General features: G+C 44.5%; 1 protein-coding gene and 1 non-coding gene across 4 annotated transcripts in view; one reads left to right on the top strand and one right to left on the bottom strand.

Annotated features, from left to right (window-relative positions):
* Window positions 1–21,539, bottom strand: part of Dpf3 (double PHD fingers 3) — a 259,933-nt gene that overhangs the window by 214,777 nt on the left and 23,617 nt on the right. The window lies entirely within an intron of this gene.
* Window positions 15,578–15,651, top strand: Trnav-cac (transfer RNA valine (anticodon CAC)). The gene has a single exon. It is a non-coding gene; the product is annotated as a tRNA-Val (tRNA).

The following is a 21,539-nucleotide window of genomic DNA, read 5'->3' as shown; positions in this document are numbered from 1 at the left end:
ACTCACGGTGTGGCCTTTAAGTCACTGGCACCTGTTTTTACCCATCCATAAAATGGAGATTAAAATATCTAACTCTGAGAAATTATGAGAATGCCAGCTTTAGTCTGCACTTCAGAGATGGTAGCTGTGGTTATTGGTTTACTGTGCTCAGCCACCCACTTCTGACCCATGTCCTTTGCTGGCAACATGACTAACCTGGAGAGTAAAGTCTTCAGGGGTACACTGAGCACTTGCCCTCACCAAGTTATCTGACCCACATGGGGCTCAGAGTTTTATTCTTATTAAAGTTGTATGTATTATTTTATGCATACATGTTTACATATGTGCAACTATATAATTTATTCAAGTGGCATTAGGTCACATATGCTATTTTCCTGTACCCCACCCTCCCACATAAGTTTCCCCAAGTTCAGATCTGCAATGTCACCCAATGGCCCATTTATTAAAAAGGCTTGGTCCCCTGCCTGTGGTGCTACTGAGAAGTGATAAAACTTGTAAGAACAGGTCCTAGTTGGAGGAAGTTAGGTCACTAGAGGTGTGCCCTTGAAGGGGACATTGAGACCCCAGCCCTTCCTCTTCCTCTTTTCATTCCCAGACACCACAAGGTCAACAGGCGGCCTCTACTAAGTGCTCCCACCATGAGGCACCCAGCAGCCACAGGCCCAAAGCAACAGGGCCAATCAGTCATGGGCTGAAACCTCCAAAGCTGTGAGCCAAATAAAACTTTCCTCTTTATGAGTAGATTTATCTCAGGTATTTGTAACAGTCATGGAAACCTTACTAACACACTCACGTAAACATCTTAGCTCAAATCCTTCAAATTTTTCTCCATGTTCATGCAATTTCACACACAAACACACATGAATAGTGGGGTTTTCTGAGCTTGGCTATTGTTGTTTAACAAAAATGGAATGATATATTATACATACTCTTCTCCATCTTTCTTTTTTGAATTTTGTTATACTTTGCCAAAATCCTTTCAATGGTTCTTTTACGGGGTCATGGTAACAAGGTGCGGCAGCTATTGGACATTCTCCTACGGATTCATTCAGTTTCAATTTTTGGCTACTGCAAACAAAAAAAGCAATAAATTCCTCTATAATATGTCCTTATCAAAGACCATTTCCTAGCCAGACAAAAAGCCAAAGGCTGGGATGCAAATGTCACCTATCAAAAGGACCTCATGAAAAGGTAATATGGCCCCAAGTCCTTAAAATGTTCCTTAGAATAGGAACCCTCTGCTCCTCAAGGTACCAATCCCCAGGCACGGGTCTGCCTTCTAAATTCTCACAGGGTCGTCCTGGGTCAAGCCAACCCTACAGGTCTTCATTTCCCATCTGTAAAATAAAATAATAACTGCCCCAGGCTGCAGAAGTCGAGAGCGCTTTGGCAAGAGATTTTTACAAGGGAGCAGCATTTGAAATAACAGTTTTGCTGTTTTTCTGTAGAATGTTTTACTTTGAGCTTGTTGTTTGGGGATCAGAGAAGAGAAGCAGGCCAAAACTATTAGATTGGATTAAATTCCCTCTGAGACTCAGGGGTCCCTAATTACAAGGTACTTGGGCTAGTTTGGGAAGGCCTTTCATCTCTCTGCATTTCTGAAGCACCTTGCTCTGTGGTCATTTATGAGGGAAAGTTAAGAGCTGGACAGAGGAGCTTTTGACTCTCTATTTACCCAACTTCATCCAGTTTCAAAGAGGGGCAAACTATAATTGAAGTTGTGAGCAGAATGATCCAATCATTGAATTTTAGAAAATCAGCAATCTCACAGGTGTTTGATTTTCACTCAAAAGCCCCCTAAGCTGTAACTTTCATTTGAAAAAGATGTGTGTAGGAAGGGTGCAAGGACTTTTTTTTTTTTCTTCTTCTTCTTTTTGCAGGTAGTGTGGCGACTGTATTTTCCATTCTTGGGGCGGGAAAGGGTGGGATTTGGCCAGGGTGGGAGAAGAAGATCCAAAAGTTTCCATTTCAAGGATAATTCTAGAAATCTTTCAAGAGCCCCCCCCCCAAAAGAAGTAATTTTAGCAATTTGAATGAATGTATCTGTTTACCATGGAGCTCATAAGCATGAAAGGAGAGTTTGAGACAAGGAAACACCAACAGAATTAGTGTTGGTGTTCTTTTAAACCTCAAGTGAAATCTAGATATAGAATAATTTTCTTCATTAAAATCAAGATGATGATAGACACTCTTACATTGGAAAAATGTTTGGCAACATCTACCAAACAAAAGCCTACTCCATGCACCCAGCAATTTCACTGTGACTATATACACTGAAGGTCTCCAAGAGACATGCACCAGCACATCCAAAGCAGCACAGCTCACAGACTTCCCAAATCGAAAACTACTGCCTGTCCATCAAAAGTAAGATGGGCAAACAAATCATGGTATATCAGACTAGTATAGAGTACTATAGAATATAGTAGAAAATAGAATATAGAATAGTAACAGAATATTACACAATAGCTAGAATGAAAGGCTAATATAGCCAAAATGTTGGGAGAGCCTCACAAATGCAACATTGAAGAGGAAATCCAGACATACTAGAATGTTCCACCAGATGGGGTAGAAGCAGGAGAGCTGCCCTGAGTGGGACTGGAGATTGGGCAGAGGGTGTTGGAGCAACTGGAAGGGACCTAGCTGGACTTCCATAGTCTGCAAGTTTTGTGCCTTAACCTGAGTGTTGGTGACACAAACCTGTTCAACTTGTGAACATGTATTGGCTGAACATATGTGTACTTTTCTGAATGTACTCCAACTTTTTAAACTTAAAAGCCAACAAAAAATAAGCAAACACAATTGAGAATGAAGTCATCGAGTGGATAAGTCTTGGGGCCAGATTTTGTCTGGTGTATGTCATTCCAGGGAGCTCTCCCTTGTCATCCAGAGATTAGTTGAGCATGGAGGAAGAACATTCTGTGAGAAGAAATGAAAAAGAACAGAGAAACCGACACTTACTTTAGAAAAGAGCAGTTTCCAAGATCTAGATATGCAGTCTCCATGCAGGATAATTAATCCCTCCCGCTATCTATTACAAATGGACCCCAGGTTCAGTTCACAAACAGCCGGGGTTATTGTTTGAGTTGGTTTTTTTTTTTTTTTTTGGGGGGGGGGTCCTTTTGTTTCCCTTTTTTAAAAATTGTTTGGAATGAGAAAAATAGAGGCCTAATTATTTTACATGGAAATCAAATCTATTTTCACCAAGAAAAACTGGAGAAGAGCTCTGACCATTGGTGACAAAATAGAAGGTAGAGATGGAAAAGAATCACTCTTAGGCTCTAGCACCTCAGGTAAACCTGGGTTTCCATTTGGTTTATTAATAATTTAGTAATAATTATTGCTTATGTAGGGTTTGCATTTCTTAGAGAAATTTCTCTAAGAGCTCACCCCCCCATCTATGAAGTAAGGATACAATCCTTAGTGTATAGTAGGACTGAGGCCCAAAGAGAGTAAATCACCCAAAGTCACACAGCTAATAAGTGAAAGAACTAAGTAATCTGACTCCAAAGTCTGAACCCTTAACAAGTTATACCATATTGCTTCCTAATAAATAGGTATTAATTCCCTGCTATGTGCCAGGCACTATGTTAAACAAAAAAGGTACAGAGATTTATAAAGCACTCGTCTGTGGATCATAGGTTATAGTCCATGTAGGGATGAGGACCACACAGGCATCCAGAGGTCTGATCACAGAATGAAAAGTTAGGGAACGGTCTCTAACTACTCCAGGTTGAATTTTCAGTGACTAAAAGACGGTGTCATTTAGTCACTGAACAGGGTAAATTAGACACCAAACATCCTTGATACCCTGCCCAGCCTGGGTCATAAGACTCAGTAAAGCTTCCTTCATTGTGACTGGAGGGAAATGATGTCCTATAAATATGTGCACTTATCTTCCCTAAATCGTCCTCTTGTGTAAAAAAGATTGTTCACCACAGATCCAGCAAGCTTGAACCCAGATTCTCTCTCAGGATGAGGGAGGCCCAGGTGTCCTGGTTACTTAAAAATGAAGTAATAGAGCTGGGGTTGTGGCTCAGTGGTACAGCACTTGTCTAGCATGTGTGAGGCCTTGAGTTCAAGTCTCAGCATCACATATAAATAAATAAAATAAAGGTCCATTGACCACCAAAAAATTATTTTAAAAAATAAAGTAATACAGAACACGATTATAACATTTACAGCAGGTGAGAGATGTTCACATTTAACAAATTCACACTTTTCACACACACAAACTCAACAACAGTGAAAAGCAATTATGATCTCAAAAGAGTTAGAGGATCTATTTTTGTTGCATATGAATTCAGTGTGCCCCATAGCTGGTGTGGTCCAGTCACTGACTATACATAAGTTTAACATTTTGTGACGGGCAATTTGGTGAATACCAACAAAATATAATGCAAAGATAATGTCAAAATTTCATTTAAAACTGGGTACTGTGATGCATGCCTATAATCCCAGCCATTTGGTGGCTGAGGCAGGAGGATCACAAGTTCAAGGCCAGTGTGGGCAACTTCACAAGGCCCTGTCTCAAAATAAAAAATAAAATTTAAAAAAAAAAAAAAAACAGGGGGGCGGCGGGGGCTGGAGATGTGGCTCAGTGGTAGAGTTCCCCTGGATTCAATGCCCAGTACCAACAAAAATAAATAAATAAATAATCTCATTTGATGCCTTCCTGGATGGGAAGCTTAAGTATAATCAGCCCCCTCAGCCACCAAACTCCCATGAGATGCCTTCCTCAGTGGAAGAATAAAAGATTGAGCCCAGTGGTAAGGAAGGGGCAATAAAGGTCCAGTTGGAAATTATGATATAGAAGATTATGAGGTGCATGAGCTGGAGATGTGGGTGACAACCCTGGACCATGGCCACCAACAGACCCAGACTGGTGGGTGTGGATCTTTGTGACATCTAGAGGTCAAGAGGCAGGCAAGAACAAAAGTGGCTTCCTCCTTGCCCATGAGCTCATCCTACCCAGGCCCCAGGTGCTATGCCCATGCCTGGTGGATCTCTGATGTCCTCTCCATAGGCATGGAGTGGGGGGCAGGGTCCCAAACACAACAAATCTTCTAGCACATGCTGCCTTCTTTTATGTCCATCCCATTTCCTAGAAGTCAATTAGATGTTAGATGGTCTTAGGGAGCCTAAAATGGCACCCATTGCAACACAGCCCCCAATGCCATTTGCCCGAGTAGTATGAAGTCCAATTCTAAGTGTTAAGAGGAAGCAAGATGGGGCCAAGAGCTGTGGAAACCATTTCCAACATATGTTTCTTTTTCTACTAAAACCTATCCACTGTGTTAGCTCCCAGGAAAGCTAAAGAAGTTCTTGTTCAGAAGCAAGGAAGGTTCTCTGTCCACGTGACACCAGCAGAAGATGGAGAATGTGATACTTTCTGCATATCACAGGACACCTGGCTCCCTGTAAGAGGACACCGTAACTCCTGCCAGCACAGCGCCCGGTGTGAGCAGCCTTTTCAAGTTTCTCCCCTTGCTGAAGGGACCCTAGAAAGGCAACCGAGTCTTTCCCCATGGGCGAAGTTCTCCTGAGCTCCCCGTGAGGCCTCACTGCCCACCGTTCCTTATATTTAGCTAAATGGCAGAGTTTTTAAATAATCTCTAGATCCCTTTATCTGGGGGACACACCCAAGAAAAGAGGTTCTGACTCTTCCCACAGAGATCTGTAGACCACCAACTAAATTCATTTGCTCTGACTGAAGCTATGGAAAGCTGAGCAGGATCTTAAAACATCCTCTCTCAATTCTTTCCCTAGTTCCAATCTAAGCAAATACAAATGGATTCTGTTTTGTTTTGTTGTTTTGTTTTCAGGACACTAGCTCCTACAGATGGCCTGATTCATCTTCTTTAATATTTCCCAATGATAAGAGGGGCCAAGGGTCCAGCACCCCTCTGCTGCATTCAAGGAAAAGAGGCCTGTGGGAAACTGAAAACTGAAGGTGGTGAGCCACGATCTCTTGGGGTAACCCCAGAGGGACTCCCCAGATCTCCTTGAGTCAGTTCACTTTCTTGAACACATCCTACCCTCTCTCCCGAACAGTAACAATAGCTTACATTTCACAACCATTTGCTCTGAGCCAGGTGTAACTCACCTAATCCTCATGCCAAACCTGTGGGGAAGGTACCAAACATAAATGTCGGAGCTGGGATTTGAACCCAAAAGTTTGATTCCAAAGCCCAAGCTTTCATAAGAGCCACTACAAATTTCTCTGCTTAACAGTTCAGCTGGTATTCTTGAGAGGAATATTTACTTAGCTATATTATAAGTGTCGAATTGCTTCTCTATCTTCCAAAGCATAATCTGCTAACTGTGCCTCAGTATTCAAAATCCTGTTTCCTTTCATCATAACTCCTAGCTCCAGTTTCAAATGCATGGGCATCTGCTCCAGACTACATTTCCCAGAATCCCTGTGGCTAGGTGTGGTCTAAATTCTAGCCAATAGGATATGAGTAGAGCTCTTTAATAATGTCCTCTTGCCTTGGACATCTTCCCTCCTAATTCTCACATCCTGAAACACAGACCTAGGGATGCAAAGAGAAAAAAAAGGAGGGGAAAAAAAAAAAAACCTGTTTACCAACCTGGTGCACTAGACCTAGGGCTTAACTTGACAGCTAAATAAACCCCTGTCTTATTTAGCTATTCTCTCTGGGGATCTGTGTTACAGCAGCTTAGCCTATATGCTTGATTCAACACCTTACTGTGTTCCACATCTCCAAAACCTTTCTTAGGGCTTGGAACATAGTAGTTGTTCAGTAAATATTTGTTAGCTGAATGAAAGGTGTGATTATGCAATACAGGTGGAACCTGGGCCAAACAAACTAACTTACCCAAACTCTGTAAATGACCCTTATTCAGGTGAATACAATGTCTCCTGCTCTCCTGGCAAACAGGAACTGGGGCCAGAAAGTTTTAGGAAAGTGTTTGCCATTGGGGGAAGGGACTTCAACTGCATCTGCTGTCAGCTCTCAGCAGAGACAATGGATTTTGTGTTTAACCATGCGTTAACTGAAGCCACTGCTTGTCTCATATGAGCTCAGTCTGAGCACTTTCTATGTGCCAGGTTCTGAACTAAGCACTTCCCATACCGTATGGCATTCCTTTTCACTTAATCCTTACCATAACCCCACAAGATAGGCATTATTATCCCCAAAGGAGCCAATCAGGCCTCCTAAAAAGGTAAGTAAGTTGACCCAGCCTCACAGCTAGTACATGACAAAGGTTAAAAGTCACACCAAAACTGTCTGAGCCCAAACTTATCCTTTTCTTAAATCACTATGCTGCTCCGCTTCTCTCCCTGTGTGGCAGGCTGATATGCTATCAGGGCACCCTTGGAGGGTTGGACCAAGTCTTGCACTTATCCCAGGAGATACCCACGCACAGGGCTTCTCCTGGTGACTGTGGCGCTTTTCCTCTGTGAAGAGTTGGTGAGGGGGTGCGCGCATCTAACAGGCTCATGAGGGCAGAGGGCAAACGCCTCAACTTCAAGGTCCGTGCCAGCTTGCTCTTGCCCTCTCCTGCTCCCTGGCCTGTTCTTGCTGCCTCACCGACCTCTGCACCAACCTGCCCACGCAGCTGCCACCCACGGCCTACACACTTTCCCCTCCCTGGACTTTCCTACCTATCCCCATGCACGATACCTGCAGCTACCCTCACTGCAGCCCACAGGGTCTAGACCTGCCCATTCGGCATGGCGAGGTAGTCCGAGTTTCACGTCCCACCTTCACCCTGACTTCATCCTCAGAGCCATCCTTCAGTCACAACAGCTCCTTTGTCCTCATGCCCAAAGCAGAGGCAGAGGCCAGGTAGGGAAGCCTTATCCAAACCTAGGGCTAGGTCAAATATGGTCCCAGGATTTGCTTTCTTTAGTCTGTACTGTGTTTTTTGAAAAGTAAATTAGTTGCATTTAAAGTTGCTAGAGTTCATCTATAAATTCCAATTTCAAACCTCTGTTGGAAACTCAGGAGCTCTGACCACACTGAGCTCCCCCTGCCCATGTGAAAAAATGACAGGAGATGAATTTGGCCATCTCCCTGGGCCAACAGGAACTTCTAGTCCACCAAAGCCCCCTCCATTCCCTCTTCTCCTCCCATCCAGACATGCTTTCCTTTATGTACCTGGCCTGCCTGACCCTCTGGAGATTTGAGTTTGCAACACCTCCTATATGGTCTCCATTTGGCTGATAAGCAAACTGAGAAAGGAAGGAGAGAAATTGGCCCAGATCTCAATGTTAAGTTCATGAGCAAGTCCATGCTGGCTATTCTTAGGTAATATTTATCAAGCTCCTGGATGTCACACACCCTGTGGTGGGCATCCCAGGGGCTGAAATACTGGTCCCTCCACTCAGTCTCTCCGCAGTGACACACTCATCCACGATCGCAGCTCCAAAGCCACGGGCATGCCAGAGAGGCCCTTCATTTTTTAAACACACAGGTCACAAACATCTTTTATTGCACACCATGATAATCTGATTCTCCTCGCCTCACCCCCAGATTAACTCTTCTCAAATCTGTTGTTCAGATTACATACCCTCAACCTGCTGAGGGGTGACCTTTCTGTAAGGTTAATCCCCTCTGGGCCTGGATCCGGGCACCGCTCACTCATGCTTAGACTCCCACATGTGCTTCAAAATCAACACTCTTTCTTCTCATTACCTCCCCAGATAGGTGAGAAGCCAATATTTGTCCAAATTGGGGAATCAGAAAGTGGCCATCCCACCACGCTATATAAGTGGGCAGTAGCCACTGATGGTCCCCTTGGTGGAATGAAGATTCAGGGTTGCCAAATCTTTCCATTTTTCAAGAAGCCGGGAATATAATTTAGAAGAGAGGAACATGGTCTCTATTAATAAGACCTGTGCCGGGAAACAAGCCCCTAAATGCTTGAGAGACTCTATGAAGATCAGATGCCAGGAAGTGAAGGCTGCCCCATTGCAAAGGTCAGCCTGGGCCCTCCATCTCTCCTCACATCCTGACGCCCAGCCAAGACCCTGGAGGAGGACTCCCCTGTGCTTGGTGGGCTTGGCACTCCAGCCTTGCGCCCGATGATGACAAGGCAGAATGTCTTGACCGATTTTTTTTTTAATTCTGTTTGGTTGGTCCCCAAAATAGACCTTTCTTTTTCTCATCCATCTTCTCCTTAGAACCCTCAGGTTCTGAACTCACACTGCGTTATCTGGATCTTTCCAGTAAGTAGGTTGCCAGTTCCATTTCTTAATGCTCACAAAGAATTCATTGAGATGAAAGGGTTTATCTTGAAGTAGTTATCATCCTTTTCCTCCCCAAACCACACAAAATTAACATATCAATGGCCTGGCAAAGGGACTTCTTTGAGAGGTGGCAGATCATAACTACTCTTGCCCCTCCACCTACAAAGCTTTGAGAAAGGAAAGAACAATTTTCCAAATGAGAAAATGTCACAGATGGCCAACAAACTAACTTCCCATGGCGGGGAGGATCATTTTGATGCAAATACTCCTTTTCCTAGTTTAAAAAAAAAAAAAAAAGTACAATGTACAAAATGTCCACCTGAGGATTTGCTCCTCCCTTTGGGGGCAGTTGCCCTTCTACACTGGGTAATGAGGAGGCACACGATATGCCCAGAAAGGCGGCCAGGAGAGGACAGCTCTCCTGTGTCCCCATTGGCCAGGCCTGGCACCAGTTGGAACCAGGGCAAGCTTTGAGGACAGCAGAGCAATTTGACAGGATTCTCTCCCTTTCTCTCTCTCTCTTCAAAGCACAGAGCAGACATCAATTAATCCTCAAAAGATGCTTTCAAGAAGAACATTATCCCTTTTGGAGACTCGGAAGCTAAGAGGTGTTGCAGGTAGCCGAAGGGACGACAGAGCAGGGGATAAAAGCAGCTCGGGGCCCCAGATCTGGTTCTCCGGAGACAGTCAAGTTGCAGAAGAATGAAACTACAGAAGTGGTACAAAGGAGGAGGTGGCCGCGAAGTCACTGCAAGTGTGGGCGTCCCTCAAGGCTTCTTCCTAGAGCGCCAAGGAGGTCACAGAGCAAAACAGGGTCAGAAGACACGGCTCTGTGTGCACCAAGCCCAGAATCAGAGAAAGAGTTCCAATGACTGGGCTTGAGCTCAAAAACCCTTCTTTAGCACTGTGACCACCAAGTCGGTGAGAGGAGGAAACCCTGAAATCTGGACGCACCCCCTCCCTCAACTGGGGAGAGGATGGATTTGTCCATTGTAAACAGAGGCAGTGCCCCCTGCCTGGCCAATCTTTGCATCTTAAGAGAACTGATCCAGAGATTCCTAGAGCTCAGGCTCAGGAAGATCACTGCCTGTCACTGTGTGTGACCATAAATGTCACACATTCTCACGTTACACATTTATTTTGCTCTGAGATTCCTGGAAAAGTGTTGCGTACACCACTGGTCAAATATTATAAAAACAGCCCATAATCTCATCTCGGCTTACACAGGCAGGGTTTCTCCCTTACACAGATTGCAGAGTTGAATGTTTTTAGTCTGCGTTTTGTTTAACACTTAGAATAACTTTGTCACACGCTGGATACTGTTTGCACCGTTACACAGAGACCATGCCATGTGCCCCACTGTAACCTTATTGGAGATATTGAAGCGTTTATTGGGAAGGGTTTTTCTAAAGGATCTGAATGGAATTTCCCTCAATTTACCAGTAGTCGAAGAACTAAGAGAAATTGCCTTACAACTGATTGTTGTTTACTTCAATTACCAACAGCTATCCTGGCATAGCCTTGCAAACACATACACATTCTTGCAGAGGCACAGAAAATATCTGGAAGGATACACACAAAAATAAATAAATACATACATACATACATACATACATAAATAGAAACTGTCCTCAACTGTGGGGACCAGAATGGGCGCACAAAGTGAACGTCTCTTCTTTCTCCTTTTTTTCCCCATTTGTTTTATTCCCCTCTGTAATCTGCATTTTTTTTACAATGTGTTGCTCTTTTAAGTATTTAAAATCACAAAATGAAAAAAAAAAAAACTCTAGGATCATTTATTTCCTAACACTTATGGCATTTTTGTGTTCCTATCCCATGCAAAATAAGCCAGTATACTTGGGGACACCTGGCTCTTTTACAGACACATAAACTGTAAACTTTCATCCCAATACCATCAACATTTGGCTGCTTCACCTGGAATGTGTCACACTAAGAAGGACAATATCTTCAAACCCCCCTATAGAGAGAAGGCTGAGCTGGTTAGGGATGGCTGTAATCCCCATCACTCGGGAGGCTAAGGCAGAGGATCACAAGTTTGAGGCTAGCCTCAGCAATTTAGCAAGACCCTAAGCAACTTAGAGAGACCCTGTCTCAAAATAATAAATTTAAATTTTTTAAAAAAAGACTTTTCAAGAGACACCAACCTCTTTGGTTATTTTCGTGTTTATTTACAGAACATTTCAGTTGGAAGCTTGAGAAATGGAGACCTAACCTCCTTATCAATGCAAGGCAATTAAGTAGAAACAAGGTTGAAGTGATGAGGCCAATAAGAAAATCCAATTTTTTACAAAGTTTGCACTTAGCAACTATTTTTCCCTTGCATAGAAACTCTAGTTCTCAGCTAGAGTCATTATAAGCCAATCAGTGATTTGGAATCTGAAATGAAGGTAAACGTGCATATTGGGTCTCTTGGATTCCTGGTACCTGGCAAAGATAGACAGCAAGATCAAATTGTCGATTTCAGCCTGACCCCCAAATCAAAACCTTCTAATAGTTGCAGGAGTTGTTCAGCTGATCAGCCCCTGTTCCCACTGGTAGTCACTGTCCTTAAAGTCACCAGGGAAGCCCAAATTTACAACAACCCAGAATGCACTCCTTTTGGGGCACAGATGTCCTTCCGGTTCTACTTTTGCCCTCTCCTTTCCAAGACTGATTTAGAAACGAAAAAAAGTAGGCTAAGAAAACGCTCACCTTTAATATTAATAAGAATCATGCAGTCCCCGGATGATCAGAGCCCAGACTACATAGGACTTGAAAGAACGATTGAGACTTTGATATGGAATATGAAAAAAATTACAAGCAAGAGGGGTGGAGAGACCAAACTGGGAGGCCTAGGGCCCGGCTTCTGCCAGTGCCATCCCTGGCTTACAGGGACCATGTCTCCTATTTATAAGCCGGGATGGTCTCCGCTTGCCTCTCTTATCGTTTATCTATGAGAAGAACAGAATGAAATCCGGAATAGTCTATTTACCCTGCTGATTTTTAAAAAATAGATAAGAATGGGGAAGGTAGGAAATCAGCCCACCCCTTATCCTCTCTTCAAAGAGACTCCCTGGGGGGACAGTAGACTATTCTTATTGGCCCCATTTTACAGAAAAAATAACTGAGTGGTGATCTGACAAGGCAGCTGTGTTGGTCTGTTTAGTACATTGCAATGTATTCTAGGATGTTGGTCTGCGAAGACCTCCCTGGGTTGTGGCTAGAAATCTCAGCACATGGTAGGAGACAGAACACTGACCTCATACCAGCCTGCCTCTATGCAGCTTAGTTTAGCAGGGAGCCTTTGAACTAAGCCGATCTCAGAAACTCACTGGCCAAGGGGGGTCAGGGTTGGGAAGAGGAGAAGCTCTACTGAGCCAGCACATAACTCATATAAATCTAGCCCCCCAAAAAATTGTACAGTCCTGGTTTGCTGGGACAGGAGAAGGGATAACACCAGGGTGCTGGTAGCAGAGACCTCATACCTCAGGGGTCTTTAGAGATTTACTGCAGATCAGCAAGAGCCCCATGTCATGATCCCTATATTCAGGTGTTATTTCTACCCTTGGGCAAAGAATGTCAGGAAACAAATTCTAGAGTCTTTCTCAACTACTGCTACCAAAGAGTTGCATGAATTGGAAAGAAAAAATAATTAAGTGTTTAATGGGGATAGGTGGCCTCACTAAATCCTTCCATCACTGATCCAAACTTCAGGCCTTCACAGAGTTTGTCCCATGTGCTGGCTTTGGGCAAGGCATGACTGCTCTGGACTTTTTTCATCTAGAAAACAGGGAGGATGCTGTCTGCGGTTCCCAGGGAACACAGGATCTGACCCCACAAAATCTTTTCTCCTGGACCCTCTCCTATGAAGCAGAATCACTTCTCTCCCTCTTCTGTGATCACCTCTACTGCAGTCTGAAGGACCTTAGCCAGAACACTCTGAATTTACTCAGGGATACAGGAGGCGCCTTTTGGGGTAGACAGGAGGGGTCAGGGGAAAAAAGGAAGAGGAAGGCTGAGGCAAATCCTGGCACTTCTGGAAGCAAATCATTTCCCAATATCATTCAGGGATGATCCCCAAACCCTGCACAGGTCTAGAGAACAAAACTGCTTTCCGGCCAGGCACACCTGGTAGTGCACACCTGTAATCCCAGTGGCTGGGGGGTGGGGGGGGGCTGAGACAGGAGGCTCACAAGTTCAAAGCCAGCCTCAGCAACATAGAGGCGCTAAGCAACTCAGTGAGACCCTGTCTCTAAATAAAATACAAAACAGGGCTGGGGATGCGGCTCAGTGGTCAAGTGCCCCTGAGTTCAATCCCTGGTACCAAAAAATAAGAAATAAAACCAGGGAGACAGGAGGAGTCCTGACAGAGCTGGAAGAGTGTACATCCCACACTGCGGCAGATAGTCTCTTGGAAAGAGCACACCTTTAACCAGGGAGGAAGAAGTGCCCTTGCCCAGGCTAAGAGCAGAGCTGTTTCCTCTTCTCCCTGCCGCCCTCTCCCAGCCCTGACTTGGAGTAAGTGGTTAAGCCAACCCAAACCCAGCAAGGTGAATAATGCATGAGGTTGGCTCCCGGCCTCCCACTCTGGAGGGTGCAGCAGGCCACCGAGCAGGACTTTTCACCCATGGGCCACCGCTTTGCCCTGGAAGAGCTAAGATTGCAGTTTGGCCTCTGTGCTCCTCAGTAACCACACAAGAGAAAGTGAGTCTCCCCAGGAAAGGTATGAAACGTGGGGAGAGGACTCGAGAGTGGATTGGAAGTGCCAGCCATCCTGGGAAAGACACCAGCAACTGGAGTGATTTGTGAGCCATTTTTTCAGGAGTTAATTTACTTCCAGCAGATTCCATTAGTGACCTGACAGACCCAGGACCTGGAGGAGGGCCCTGGAAGAGCTGCTGAGTCAGCAAATGGAAGGGGCGACAGGGAAGGCCAGACATCTTGCACCCAGCCCTTTGCCCAGGGTTTCTGTTTGAAGAGCTTAGAATAACTATTTGCTAAGCTCTCGTCAGGCAGCTTCACTCCACCACATATAGGGAGAAGATCCGTGAACCTTGACCACTGCACATAAATGGCCAATCAGAAGACGATGCAATGCAGGAAAAGGATTCCCACATAAAATAATCTTGTCTTGGCAGGAAGGAAGCAAAAGTCAAAGTCATAAACTTGGTGCTATCTGCAATTAGAACTTGAGTGGGGGAGGGGTGTTAAACTTTCTTTGTGTTTTAGTTGACCACCGCTACAAAATAAGAAAATACTGATAGTGTTACCACCCCTGCTGTCATTAGGACAAATAGTAATAGTAACTACAATTAACATTTCTTGGGCACCTGGTACATGCCAGGAAATGTACAGTGAACTCTGTATGCATGATCTCATCCACTCTTCATGGCGGGTAAACTGTGGGGAAAAGAAATCACACAGTTGCTAAGTCACAGAATCCAGCCAAGGTGGGTGTGACTTCAAGCTCGTGCAGTTCACCACTCTGTGACATGGCTATATCCCATGGGCTACAGGGAGAACACTGAAATGAGGAAGACTCAGGAGAGATGGCTCTGCCTAGCTGGAGGATCTCAATGAGGAATTTCAACTCCTGAACCTTAAGATGATTTAATCAGCACTGGGAAGGCTAAGGCAGGAGTACTGCAAGTTTGAAGCCAGCCTCAGCTACATAGTGAGACCCTAAGCAACTTTTAGAGAGACTCTGTCTCAAAAATAAAAAGGGCTGGGGGTATGGCTTAGTAGTTAAGTACCCCTGGATTAAGTAGTTAAGATTAATTGGCTTCCTAAGGGCCCTTTCCAGTCAAACCATACCATTTGACCAGCCCCCAGAGTGGCAGACACGATGGTGGCGTGGGAGGTAAATAAAAGTACCTATGGCATAGTCCTCCCCTCCAGGAGTTGACTGTCTATCTGCCTGAAGCAAAAGCTAAAGGACCTCAGCCCTCTCCACTCTAAAATCCTACTAGGAGATTCCTTTTGAACATTAGTATTTCTGACAGCATTTATGTTCATCTTCTATCTATTCTATGTGGACTTACTCTGATAGACATGGGATGATGTGTTCACTGACATCCTTTCACTGCTGGGTGGCTCAAATTCTTAGTCACAAATACACATCATTTCTATAAAAACAAAGGCATTTTGATATTCTGCAAACAGTATGTGTGTATGTACATGTGTATGTATTCAGACACATATATATATTTTAAGGAATTTTCTAATACTAAGGAACTCAGATGAAAGTATGATCACATTTTTTTAAAAGAATCCTTTTTTTTTTTTTTGAAGACACAAAGTGAAATATTTACAGACCAAATTATGCCTGAGATTTACTTTGAAATAATCCCAGTGTAGGGCTGTGGATATAGCTCAGTTGGTAGAGTGTTTGACTCACATGCACAAGGCCCTGGGTTCGATCCCCAGCACCACAAAAAAATTAAAATAAAATAAAATAAATAATAATAAATCATCCCAGTGTAGGAAGGTAGGGGGAGGCTATAGATGAGGCAAGGCTGGCTATGAGTTGCTAACTGTTGAAACCGGATGATGGGTATGCGAGGATCTGTTATACAATATGTTTGAAACTTATCATACTATGAAATTTTAAAAAGGACCCCCTTTCAGGGCCGCCTGGTAAGCTATATTTTCCCAAAGCTGAGCCAAGCACCCTGCTGGCAGCTTTTGTACCTGAGCCTCTCGTGACCTTTGGCTTCCTTTCCCCTTTGACTATCATGAACTGCATTTGTTGTCTGCGGCTTCCACCCATACCCACACCATCCCCCCAAACCTGCTAGAATCACATGTCACATCTTGTTGGTACATTCTGGTGCCCAAGCCATTCCCATTCCACCTAACCCATGCCCTGGGCAGGTGTGGGGGTGGGGGGATGACCTGAGCAATACTCCCACACACAGCTCATTCAAAGTCAGCCACCATCAGAGACAGAACTTTTTTGGCGGACAGGGGGAAGGGGAAACACACCACCCTTGCCCTCAACTTACCTGCCAGTCACCCACTTTGTGGAAGGCACTGAGCCAGGTGCTGGGAAGCCAGAGACGAACAAGACAAAATTGCCACCTTGGAGCCAGGTGCAGTGACACACACCTGTAATCCCAGTGGCTCAGGAGGCTGAGGCAGGAGAATCAAGAATTGAAAGCCAGCCTCAGCAACCTAGAGGCGCTAAGCTGCTCAGTGAGACCTAAATAAGACCTCAGTGTCTCTAAATAAAATACAAAATAGGGCTGGAGATGTGGATCAGTGGTTGAGTGCCCCCAAGTTCAATCCCCAATACCCCCCAAAAAATTTAAAAATTGCCACCTTGAGAATTTTCATGCTAGAGAAGGAGATTCTGTAAATGCCATCTTCCCAGCCCTTCGAGATTTAGGGTGGAGGGGGTGTTTTCCAAGACACCCCTGAATCACCTGGGATCTTGGCCAAATTAAAGAATTTTAACCTGAACAACTTAATCTGATGCCAAGAGTTAGAATAACACCCAACTACCCACCCCAATCCAGTTCCCCATGTCCTGGGACACAAAGACCAAAATGATGGAAGCCCACCATGTAAGTTAACTTGGCAGAGGAGAGGGAACCCAGGCCTCGCCTGTTCAGGCCCCCAGGTGCTGGGCTCCCCAGACTTTCTACAGCCTTTGCTGTCATTTTTTTTTCAATTGCTTTAACTTGATTTTCATTAACATTTTGGTGGGGGTGGGGGTGGGGGCTGGGGCTGTAGCTCAATGGCAGAGCACTTGCCTGGCACGTGTGAGGCACTGGGTTCAATCCTCAGCACCACATAAAAATAAATAAATAAACTTGAATCACTTGTGTCGATCTGCAACTAAAAACCTAGAAATAATAAAACATTTTTATTTAGTGTTAAAAGGCTTGTCGTACAAAGTGGGGGTCCCCTACTTTAAAATAACTAAGTAAATCTTAGTTATTTTAATTGGTGATTTTATCATTTACATTAACTATGTTTTTAACTGTTATTTCTTAACTTTTCAGTTCTACTTTATTATCATCCCAGGAGAAAGGGGGGATTTACCATTCTCTTACCTCTGCTTTCTCCCTCACCTGTCTGTGCCACACACCTGCACCTCCTTTCTCTCCGTTCCCCTCTTTTCCATTTGCCTGTCTGAAATCTGCCATCTCCCGGTCTATCTTCCTTCCTCCCCCTACCTCTGTGCGTGGGTATATTTTTGAATAGATATGTTTATTTTCTCAATGATTGCTGTTTGTGTAAGTGTGATTATGTAAACTACTCAGAGCTGATATGTGTAGTATTTTCTGATTACATTTCCTCCCCTGGTTAACTTGTATTCCCTGGAATTAATAATTGTCTTATTCATTTGCCTGGAATTATATGTACTCAACACTAATTCAAACTCCTGGCTCTAGTTGTACATATCCTCCCTCAAAATGTTCAGAATATATTTCTCACCCATCTTTGAGCATGCATTAGATAAACTTGTACTAGTATGCATGACTATAGCAGTTTCCCTACCCGGGAAAACTTATACAATCTTGATGACATAATCAGTCACCTATATGAATTCTTGATGATGGGAGAACCACTGAGCCTTCTTTGGTAAATCTTTTTTTTTTTTTTAGTTGTAGATGGACACGATGCATTTATTTTTATGGTGCTGAGGATCGAACCCAGTGCCTCACATGTGCTACACAAGCGCTCTACCACTGAGCCACAACCCCAGCCCTTGGTGAATCTTGATAATGCCTATACTCAGTGCACAGCGCTTCCAAATCTCATTTTTCAGCAAAAGAAAAATAAATTACTTTGGGAAAAAAAAAACACTTTTCAAATTTTCTTACTTTATTAAAACATTGGAAATAGAATATGTGAATAAATATTCTAATTTATTCATCCATAAAGGGTCTGTTTTCTATTAGTTGTGCATTATCATTTGTTCCAGTGCAAATATATACTTCGCATGCTTTTGCCTGTAGATTGTAAGCTCCAGGAAGGCAAACCGTTTCAGCCCTGCCATTGCGATCTCTCTTCAGCACCTGGCACATGCTGGCATATAATTGGCATACATTCATCATGCACATAGTTGGTGCTAGTAGACATTTCTTGGCCTGATTCCCAAATGCTTTAATAAATTTGTTTCACTACAGCTCAGTGGCACATGCCCAGAGTCAGTCCCCTGTGCCTTTATGGCAACCAGTTTGCATGCAGGTCCCGGTGAGACCCACTAGACAAGGCCCTAATCTCCTTAGGTGGAGAGATGGGCCTGACAACAAACCAGCCTAGGGGACATTTCCACCCAGATATGGAACTGGCATCTCAAGCTTTCCAAGTGCGACGCTGAGCCCACACACACCTGCTGCCCCCTCGGTCCTCACCATCTCAGCAATCCACCAGCTCGTCTTCCACTTGCTCTGGCCAAATGCTTTAGGGTCATCGCGACGCCTCTTCTCTTGTTGCACTCTTCATCCAATTCCTTCAAAACCCAGCCACTTCTCTGAACTTTACTGCCACTGACCTCCCCGCCATCCCCTTCCTGACCTCCTGCTTTGTTTTCTGCCTCGTCCATCTACTCTCTATTCAGCAGCCAGGTTGGCAGGGCTGTTAAGACCCTCCAGGGGCTTCCCCTCTCCAAAGACAAGCTCCTCTCCCTCTCTCTCCCTCTCTTCCAGCCACACTGGCCTCTCCTTGCTATTCTTCAAAACATCAGGCATACTTCCACCTCAGGACCTTTGTGCCAGCTGTTCCCTCTGCCTTGGCTCCTCTTCCGGCAGATGACCCTCAAAGGTCATTGTCAGTTGGGTCCTCCCTGGCCACCTTATTTCAACTTGTCCTTCCCTAACACTTCCTGTCCCAACTCCCTGCTCTAATTACCTCCTTTATCTTTCCACCACCTCAAGTATTTACTTACTTAGATTCTCTTCTGAGAGCCCCACTAGATTGTAAGCTCCAATAAGGCAAGAATCTTGACCATTTTGTTCATGGCTCTATGTGCAGCACTCAGAATACCCCTGGGTGCTCAAAGTGTCTTAAATTAATCTCAAGACTTCTGGGAATATTTTTGTATTCCCATTGGGAAGGAAATTGCAGAATCCTCTTAAAGATATATGATTCAGAGCCAACTGCTGTGGTACACACCTGTAATCCTAGCTACTCAGGAGGCCAAGGCAGAAGGATCATAAATTAGAGGCCAGACTCAGCAATTTAGCAATATCCTATTTCAAAAAAAAATTTTTTTTTGGTATCAAGAATTGAACCCATGGGCCCTCACTCATTAAGCCATGTCCCCCAACCCTTTTTCATATTTTTTTAATTCTGAGACAGTGTCTCACTAAGTTGCTCAGGGTCTCACTAAGTTGCTGAGGCTGGCTTTTAACTTGCGATCCTCCTGCCTCAGCCTCCAAAGCTGCTGGGATTACAGGAGTGTGCCACTGTGCCTGGTTCAAAATAAGAGTTTTAGAAAGGGATAAGGATATAGCTCAATGAATCCCTAGGACCAATGCCCAATACCACAAAATAAATAAATGTGTGTGTGTGCACACATATACATATATATATATATATATATACACATATACACACATATTATATATTTATAATTTATATATGTGTATATATGTGTGTAAATATATATATATGATTTAGTTAATAGCAAATGTGTGTATGTTCTTAGGCTTTTCTCAAACAAACTGGTAAGCTATAATAAATTTCGAGAGGGATGGAACTCTCACTTCATTTTTACTTGCTCTTGCCTATCCGGAGTCAGGCTCCACCTTCCTCCTCCCAGGCCCAGAGCTGGAAAACACCTGCTCAGTGGACACAGGAGGAGGTGCTGCCCACCACCTGAAGGCCATTACCACCCACAAGTTGGAGGGGAAGAGAACTGAGAAAGGGAAGAGAAATTAGCACATAGATGAGAAACATATGTTTAAAAACTCCTTCTCAGGACATGAGTCAGCTAAGTGAAGCTGGCAACAGAGTGACAAATTAATTTCATGACCCTGCGGCTTTCACTGGGAGCTGGAGCACTTTTTTTAAAAAAAAAATCAACTGATATGTAGGAAAAGGGCATGTGTACGTGCCCGCATATCTAGATGGGGTGACCTGGCAACAGAGGAAATTGCTTTGTTTGGGGTCCTGAGGATTGTACCCGGGGGTGCTTCACCCCTGAGCCACACCCCAGCCCATTTTATTTTTTATTTTGAGACAGGGTCTTGCTAAGCTATTGAGGGTCTCTAAATTGCTGAGTCTGCCCTTGAACTTGCAATTTTCCTGCCTCAGCTACCGGTTGCTGGGATCACAGATATGCACCTCCAGTCAACTAGGAAATTGCTAGGAATGTGTACCTACTGTGTGCCCCAAGACCAGGAGATTCCTTCTCTCCAGGAGCTCCAACAGGCGGAAGTGACCAGCACAGGTACAGGTATGGGTCACCAGAAGTCACTATGCTAAGTGTTGGACTGGTGTGAACTAAGCCTGCGAGACCCGCAGAGAGGGCAGCTGGTTCTGCCTGGAGAAGGCTGGGGTCCTGAAGGACGAGCAGGAACACAGAGTTCATCAGGTAGAGAGAGGTGCAGGGATCCAAGGAGGAAGTCCTGGCAGGGTCCTGAAGTAAAGGTCTGAAGGCGGGAAGTCCATGGTCAGGCATGGTTCAAGTTCAGCATCCTGGGAGAGGTGGTGACCTGAGAGGATGAACTGTGATGTTGGGCGAGGGAGTTTGGTGTCCTCCTCTGAGAAGTGTCCCCTGGTCCCTCTGGGTAGAAATGATCCCTCTCCTCCTTGCATCCCTGCACACACACCCCATACTGTGCTCTCAGCCAGGAGTCTTGGTAAAGGCCATCAGTTGTCCCCTCTGCTTTAAATGCTTCTTCCCCAGATATCTGGACACGCCAGTCCCTCCCATGTGCAGGTCTCTGTTCAATCATCGCCATCTCAGGGAAGCATCTCTGAGCACCCTCCATCAATAAGGGGATACACACACACACACACACACGCACACCCTGCCTCTTACCTTGCTTTATTTTTCTCCATAGCATTTATTCTGTGTACTTGACCATTGTTGGTCTCCCCCACTAAAATGTGAGTTCCAGGGCAGGGACGATGTTTTATGGACTGCTCTACACCCAGCACCTACGATGCTCGGCACATAGTGGGAGTTCAATAAATAATTGAGGGATAAACGAATAAAAAGTACCTGTAATGCTTGAGTGGTTTGGGTTGTTTATTTCTGTCCCTCCTTCAAGATTAAAAATTGATATGAGAGCAAAGATTGTGCTTTCAGCTCTCTCTACCCCAGCACCTTGCACATGGCTGCACAAGGTTTGCACTCAGTAAA

The sequence above is a fragment of the Marmota monax genome, unplaced genomic scaffold (genome assembly GCF_021218885.2).
Source record: "Marmota monax isolate L192 unplaced genomic scaffold, Marmota_monax_Labrador192_F-V1.1 WCK01_AAM20220418_F8-fsc00017, whole genome shotgun sequence".
NCBI classification, from domain to species: domain Eukaryota; kingdom Metazoa; phylum Chordata; class Mammalia; order Rodentia; family Sciuridae; genus Marmota; species Marmota monax.
Note: the sequence above shows the minus strand (reverse complement) of the source record. Positions and strands in the feature narration are given on the sequence as shown.